This window comes from Carcharodon carcharias, chromosome 2, assembly GCF_017639515.1.
Source record: "Carcharodon carcharias isolate sCarCar2 chromosome 2, sCarCar2.pri, whole genome shotgun sequence".
Classification (NCBI taxonomy): Eukaryota; Metazoa; Chordata; class Chondrichthyes; order Lamniformes; family Lamnidae; genus Carcharodon; species Carcharodon carcharias.
Genome location: NC_054468.1, coordinates 201,036,718 through 201,044,786, shown reverse-complemented (window position 1 = coordinate 201,044,786; position 8,069 = coordinate 201,036,718).

The following is an 8,069-nucleotide window of genomic DNA, read 5'->3' as shown; positions in this document are numbered from 1 at the left end:
GTATATTCAAGGCTGAGATAGACAGAATTTTCAGTAAGGGAATCAAGGGTTATGGGGAAAAGGCAGGAAAGTGGAGTTGAGGATTATCAGGTCAGTCATGATCTCATTGAATGGCAGAGCAGACTCGATGGGCCGAATGACCTACTTCTGCTCCTACATCTTATAGTTTTATGGTCTTATTTACAATCTTCCATGTTTTTAGCTGCTGTTCTTAGCTATACCACAAGGAGGCACGGGTGTTGCTACCTTTTGTCAAATACAAAATATGGAGAGGGCTTTTTTAGGTGGCAGAGTTTAGATCTAAAGCTAATTTTTGGTTGACCACTTTTTTTCAGTTTTCTCCCTGTGCATTACTCTTTCCTATTAAACAATGCCTGCCTACAAACCTGGACAACATCAAGCCTGGGGCTGACCTTCTCAAAGGTATTTTCAACAAGAAAGAAAGAATTAATATAGAACTTTTCATGACCTCAAAACCTCACAAAGCATTTTGTAGTCAATGAAGTACTTTTGAAGTGTACTCATTCTTTTAATGTAGGAAATGCGGCAGCCAATAAACAGGCAGTAAATTCCCACATACAGCAATGAAATAAATCACCTGCTTTATATGGCAGGGTACTGGGTGAATGCCCCTGTTCTTATTGAAATAGTGCAGTGGGATCTTTTATGTACACCTGAAGGAGCCTATGTTTAAGGTCACTTGAAGGACAGCACTCCTGAGAGTGCAGCACTCCCTCAGTACTGCACTCAGATGTCAGCCATGATCATGTGGGTGGAATGTGAACCCACTACCTTTTGAGCTAGAGGTGAAAATGCTACCTCTGAGCTACAGCTGACTAAGCTGCCACCCCCCCCCTTCCCCTCCGACTTTTAACAAGTCTCCATCATTACCAAGTCATCCCTGATAAATCATTAATGACTAAGGGTTTAACTGTATCAGCCATTTCAACCCAGCAGCTATAAGGATGGGGCAAAAATTGAATAATCTGCATTGTCTTTAAGTCCTCAAAGTTTATCCACCATCTACAGGATCAAATCAGGAATGCCATGGAATACTCACCATTATTCTGAAAGGTGCTGCTGCACAACACTCAAGAAGCTTGACACAGTTCATGATAAAAGCAATCCACTTGATCAATGCCCCTGTCACTGAACTTAATTTCTAACCCTTTCACTATCAGCACATTCTGGCTGTTAAATGCCCTATCTATAGAATGCACTTCAATAATTCACCCAACCTACTTTGATAGTAGCCCCTGGCCCTGTAAACCCTGCTGCCAAAGAAGATAAGACTTTGGGCAGAATCATCTGTGCCCGCTGGCGTCGGGTGTGTTCGGTAGCGTGAACAGACAATATGGTGAGAAGGCCAAAAATCGATTTCACGACGTTGTGAAACCAGTTTGTGGTCATCCGCTCTACCCGCCAATGGCAGGCCATGTTTCCTGCCATCAGATGTCAGGAACCTCATTGTAATACATCTGCATATCATTATAAGCCCAACCCACAGGAATCGTTCCCCACCCCCACCCACCCCCCCCACCCCCCATTGGATCATCCGCCCATGTCAGCATGATTGCACGCCGACGTGTTTCACAACAGCATATAAGAGGCATGTACTTAGTGGGCTGCACTTTGAGAGGAACTCAGAGGTGAGTATACAGTAACATTGGGGAGCACTCGCCTGGGTCACCTGTTGGACTTCAAGGTGAAGGCGCATTAGTTGGTGGGGGGGGGAATGGGCTGCCCTGCAGTTGAGGCAAACGTTGGGGGGGTCAAGGGCTTCTCTACCGTTGAAGGCAACACACAAGTACCTGTGGGTGGGGCGGGGTGGGCGAGGGAAATAGTCACGCATTAGGGAAACCTTGCATAAAGTGATCATTCCTCTGCAGCTGAGACAGTTTGGGTGCAGCCACATTGACATGATTGGAGTCGGGCCTCTAGCTTCTCTGCCCACTCAAGCAACACAGAGGCATCAAAGTGCCACCAAGTGCTCCAGAGCTTTTCACCCCTTGGGCACAGACTGCAAACTAATGAGCGTTTTAGTGGACTGTAGAACAATTGGACAACTGGGCCCATTGTACAATCTCCTTGTGAAAGCTGGCCATGGAGTAGTCACTGGTGCAGGTGCTCACAGCCCCTCGCAATGTCAGCATCCTGGTTTGGGCCAGTCTCCCCCATGGTCCAAGGTAACAGCGCAGCCTTGCAGCGTGAGTTAGGAGAATGCTTGTGCCTGAGCTGAGAGCAGAGCTTGCAGTCCAGTGGGCAAAGCTGCCACCAATTGGTCGGGTTGAGTGGGGCAGATGTGGGTGGGGTTTCTGGCAGCCATACAGCGCACTAATCTCTGGCCATCCAATTGATGGCCAGCACTCTCCGGGATGCATTAAGGGGTCTTCAGATATAACCAAGACAGATTCTTAGTACACCCAGGCTAACCCATGTGTCTCTTTATTTCATCCTGCAGGAGGAGTACATCAGGACAATGGAGCCTGGTGATCTAGCTGTATGCCTTGTGGCTTATAGAGAGTGGATGACTGAGAAGAGAGCAACTGAGATGTCTGGTTGTGCAGAGGCAGGAATAGCACCCCCTGGAAGAAGGAGCTACTGGGGAAGCCGCACCGGACACCAAAGAGCCACAGCGAGCCGTCATTGGTTGGCGCCTCGCTAGACCCAGGGTCCAAAGACAACACCTTTTACTCCTGCAGATGATTGAAAATCAGTGCCGCCAAAGACTGCGCATGTCTAGGGAACTGGCTGGTCATATCTGCCAGCTACTGCAGGGTTTGGCGCCACAGGGACATGAAGGGTATCCACTGCCAGTGGCCGTGAAAGTGAAAGCGGTGCTCAATTGCTACACCAGTGGCTCCTTCAGGGCTCCACAGGTGACCTCTGTGGGATCTCACAAGCCTTCACCCACAAATGCATCCATGAGGTTATGGATGCCATCTTCACAAGGACACACAACTTTGTGCATTTCGCCCGGGACCAGCAGAGCCAGGATGCAAGAGCGATTGGACTCACCCAGATCTCGGGTTTCCTGCAGGTGCAGGGTGCCATGAGCTATACTCATGTGGCGCTCAGATCTCCATCGCAACACGTGGTCAACTATGTCAACCTCAAGGGATTCCATTCGCTGGAAGTGCAGCTGGTGTGTGACCACCACAAACACATCCTGCAGGTCTGCGCACAGTTTCCAGGGAGTGTCCACGACTCCTACATTCTCAGTTGGTCACAGGTCCCTGACATCTTCCAGAGTCCACAGAGACTGCAAGGATGGTTTCTCGGGAACAAGAGGATGTGGCTGATGACGCCCGTGTGGCGGCCTCAGACTGCAGCAGAGCGAAGGAATAGCGAGGCTCTTGCTCCAGCTCGCAGCTTGGTAAAGCAAACCATCAGGAAGCTGAAGATGAGGTTCCAGTGCCTGGACCAGTCTGGTGGAGCCCTGCAATAGAGTCGACAGAGGGTGTCACGCATCTGCTGTGCCGTTTACTACCTGGTGCTGCAACAGTGAGAGGAGCTGGCAGAGGGGGAGATGGAGGAGCAGGAGATCTCCTCCAATGAGGAGGTCATCAACGAGGATGAGTGTGAGGAGGTCGTTGAAGGCGATGATGATGGGGATGAGGCCCTCGCACTGGCCAGATGAGGCAGCTGCTAGATTTGTGGAGGATGATGCGACATGAAGTGAGGAGACACCTTAGAGCCTCACATTGCACCAACTGTTTGACTCCATTCTGGCTTATGGTAACGCACGTGCCCTCTGTGATAATGCTCCTGCCATGGACACTCAGTGGATGCCCTAATAGTCGCTTAATGGCAGGAGGATGATGACGACATGTGGCGAGGGCACTCATAGATCTTCCCATAGCCTCTGTGAATGTCTGACTCCTGTCTGGCTGAGGGCAGCTCGCTTGCACTCTGTGATCAGGGTCATATCATAGAGACGCAGCCGTGAAACTTTAAATGCATCTGATCCTTTGTCCACCTTTAGCACCTGAGCCCTTCAGGAGCACAGCATCACTGGTCACAGATGCTGAAGAGATTGGGGCCAGCCCACCTTAAAGGTGCTGAGAACACACAGAGAGAATGACGGAACTCGGTGACACCTGCCCACAACAGTCAGGTAGCAATGACAAGCACCGGCGAGGTGCAGGCATCATTAATGTTTCCAGTGAGCGTGAGGCTGGGCTTTGGTCTGAAGGCTGCATAAAGCATGGGGAAGAGGCCCTGGACTGAGACACCTGCCTTTATCTTGTGCAGGAAGGTTTCACATCTGAGTAACACGCACACTGCTCATCAGGACAAGGAGCCATAGACGGGGAGAAAGTCTTGGGAGTTTATTAACAATAGTGAACAGTATGTACAAGTGATTAACACTTGTGCCCAGGCTGTGCAACTACAACTTCTTAACCTCCCGAACCCTGCTGCTACATCTTGGTGCTCCCTGGACATCCACAGTGGAGGTGGAGGCAGCCTACTGACTGCTACACTCTGTTTGTGATGGCCTTGATGAGCGACCTCTGGAGGGCAGAGAACTGGAGGGCCCTGGCCTGCTTTCGGGATCCTGCCTTGTGGCAGTAGCACCCTCCTTGGCCTGTGGAGCTGCAGCTGCTGAGGTCATAGAAAGAAGGGATTCGGATGGGCCGGACACTCCTGGAGTCACCTGCATGGATGGCCCCGGGGGGTCTCCATGGCGGCCTCCATCCTACCAGTGTTGACCTCGGTGTGTTGGCATGCCAGCGCTATCACCTTAGACTGAAGGCAGATGGATTCCTCCATCATGCCTTGCAACCTGAGAAGCGCAGCGGACATCCCTTCCTGATGTACCCAAGCTTGTCTTTGCAGCTCCAGCAACTGAGGTATGACTGAGTCCAGAGGCTCGTCATCTGACTCAGCAAATTTCTGGCCTCCAGCATTCCTCCGAGTGCCGGAAACCTGGGAAATCCCTGCCATTGCCTGCTGCGAATCAGACAGTGCGGTGTGCTCACCAGATTGTGTTCCTAAGGCTACTGTAAAGTTAGGTCCTACTGAGGTGTGTCTCTGCACTGGTGGAGGGTCTGGGTCTGGGACTTCAAGGGGGGTGCCTCCAGTTTCCTCTTTAAAGGTTTCTTCAGGGCTCAATTAGAGGCCCTGGGTTGTGGACTCCATCAGCTGTTTCCCAGAGGTACCTGTGGAAGCAAGGAGAGATTATTAGCACATGGCAGTGGCCTGTGAAACAGGGCACATCACTCACAGCATGGTTGTCTGATGGATGTTGCACTGCTGGATCCTCACTTGGTTGAGCACCGCCGACCTCACCATCAGCACGGGAATGGTCCACATCCTTGCTGGCCAGCTGGATGGTTCCATTTTCAAAGTCCATGAGGACCTTGATTTCAGGCATTCCTCCACGGATCTGCAACCTCTCCATCTTGTTGTGTGACAGGTTGTCCTACATGAATAGAGATGGAGAGAGTGTAAGCAGGACGCCTGCCAGGCCAGATGATAAGTATGCCTGACATGTGTGGGTAGTGAGTGGTCCCATGATTGGGATGAGGATAATGAAGGAGCACGTGAGAGAGTGAATGATGATATCCCTTGAACTGACAGTGAGTGAGGGTCCTGTGGATGTGTGATGGGTTTGTGAGTGTGTGAGTTGAGAGTGATGAGAAGAGTGACATCCTGGCAGAACGGAGGAGATCATTTATCCTCTTGTGGCACTGGGTGGATCATTTATCCTCTTTTGAAGGGTGTTGGTGCTGGCCACTGCCTCCCAAGCCGGCTTAGTGAGGTTGCTAACTATCCTGTGGCCAGAGCGGGGGTAGAGGACATTACGGCGAGCCTCCACTGTGTCCAAAAGGTGCAATGAGGGACGCATCATTGAACCTGGGGGCTGCAGTCTTTTTGCCTTTCAGGGCCATGTCCTCTTTGCAGCGGTTGTGGGCTGGAAGCGCTGAGAGATGTGCACGTGGCTGGACTTTAAATATGGTGCCTGGCATGATGAAGTGGCGAGGTGATGGCATGGTTGGCGAATGAGAGCCCGCCGGCCATGGAAACAGTGTGTTTCCTGGGAATGCATAATTAATGCAGCGGGTTTGGGACAATATGGCATGAAAAGTGGCCATTCCGGATGTTTTACCCGCCTGCTTCAGAGCTTACTGCAAATCTGGGGCTATTCCGCCCTTCATGTGAAATGTCACTTTCAGTTCGTCTGCAACTCAGATGCCTCCATCTGCCTTGGCCATTTACTAGTGTTCCATAATTATCATTGGATCAGAATCCTAGAATTCTCTAGCTAACATTATTGTCTGGGCACCATTACCACAAGAATGATAGCAATTCGAGAAGGCCCACAATCACCATCACAGCAATGGATAATAAATGTAGTTTTGCATCCCAACAGCAAAACAACTGAAAAAAAATCACTTTTTATAAAGCTCAGATATTTTATTTTTACAATCCAATTTCACCCTCCTTGCCTGGCATTGCCTTGCTATTTATGATTCTGCCACCTTCTCCTTCCCCCTAGCTACAGCAATTGCTTGTATAACACAGAGCAACCAGTCCTTGATATACACTGCAAAGATATTTGTCTTTCATCATGAAAACACAATCCCAATTCTAATCCTCCCAGTGGGCTTACAATTCCATTGGTGACTTTCCAAACATTGTGTTACTAATTTGAAGTATTCACTTTTCAACTTTCTGTTTGTGACCTCCACTCTCCCTGACTCCCACACATATATAAATAGCGAGTCTCACTGACAATGGCCACTGATCTGAAGATTTCTGTTGACAGAAAGCCTGAGTACCACCCGCAGTCCTCAGCCCCAGGTCCTGGGGTCTTTAATATTTGCTGTAGGACTAGAGAGTCAAAGACTTCAAACGTTTGTGCTCTCTGCATGTGATTTGGTTCATGGTGCATGTACAGAACACTGTTATTAGATGACCTGTTAGAGAGCAGACTTTTGCTAGCAAGCTTTGTAAAGACAGGTGAAATTTGGACATTTCAACAACAATTTAAATTTTTATATCACTCACTAAAGTTGATTCTCTGGGATGTTGGAAGCTGGTGGAGGGTAACAAGAACATGTGTGATAAAGATTTGAGCCTTAGAGCAATTGTGGCTCAGCCTGTACTTTATAGATAGTGGAAGAGAGTGGTTAGAATGTGGAATTTGCAACTACATGGAGTAGTTCGGGTGAATAGCTTAGATGCCTTTAAGGGAAGCCAGATAAGTTCTTGAGTGAGAAAGGAATAGAAAGATATGCAGATGGGATAAGATGAAGTAGAGTAGGAGGAGGTTCATGTAGAGCAGAAACATGTCACTTGGACTGAATAGTCTTTTCCTGCGCCATAAATCCTATGTAATTCTAGATAAATAGGGAAGCCAGTAAGGAAACCATTGGAGAATTCCAGCTGTAAAGTGAAAAGAGTGAGAAAGGTAGGGCAGAGGCAGGCAATGTGGCAGAGGTGAAAAACAGTTTTCAGCATGGATCAGGTTTGGGGAAGACAACTGTGTTTGATAATCAAGCATTATGCAAGACTTTGAATCTCTGATCTTAACATGACTTGGTAGCTGGGCAGTCAGATGATTTGAGGTGAAGGTTCATAGTTACTTGTGTGAGTTGAAGACAAATATTTTGGCTTTTGCTGACATTAAGCTGGAGGACATTTTATTCATGAAAATAACATAGACAAGGTAGCATTCAAATTGTTGTAATGTCAGGAAGTTCTTTATACAAATGGTGACCAACAAATGGATTTAAACTGTCTCTGAATTTATTTAAGGAATATCGGTGGATGTAATGGTTGGATAACGGGCTATCTCCCAATGACCTAGGGAAGGCTGACTATAGCTTCCTGATCTTTGACCTTGAGAGTTAAGCTGAGAGACAGTGAGCACCAAAATCAGACTACCTGGTTCAAGCCCGGCGGAATGATCATAGAGTGGAGGCCTAATGGGTAAATTGCAAGGAAAGTGATCCCTCACGCTGCTCTTGTGCCTTCGCATGGCTTCCAATTTGGGGATGACATTAGGATGGCAAAGGTTTCCCAGCTCAATGACGAATGATCCAGACTGCACTACACAAAAA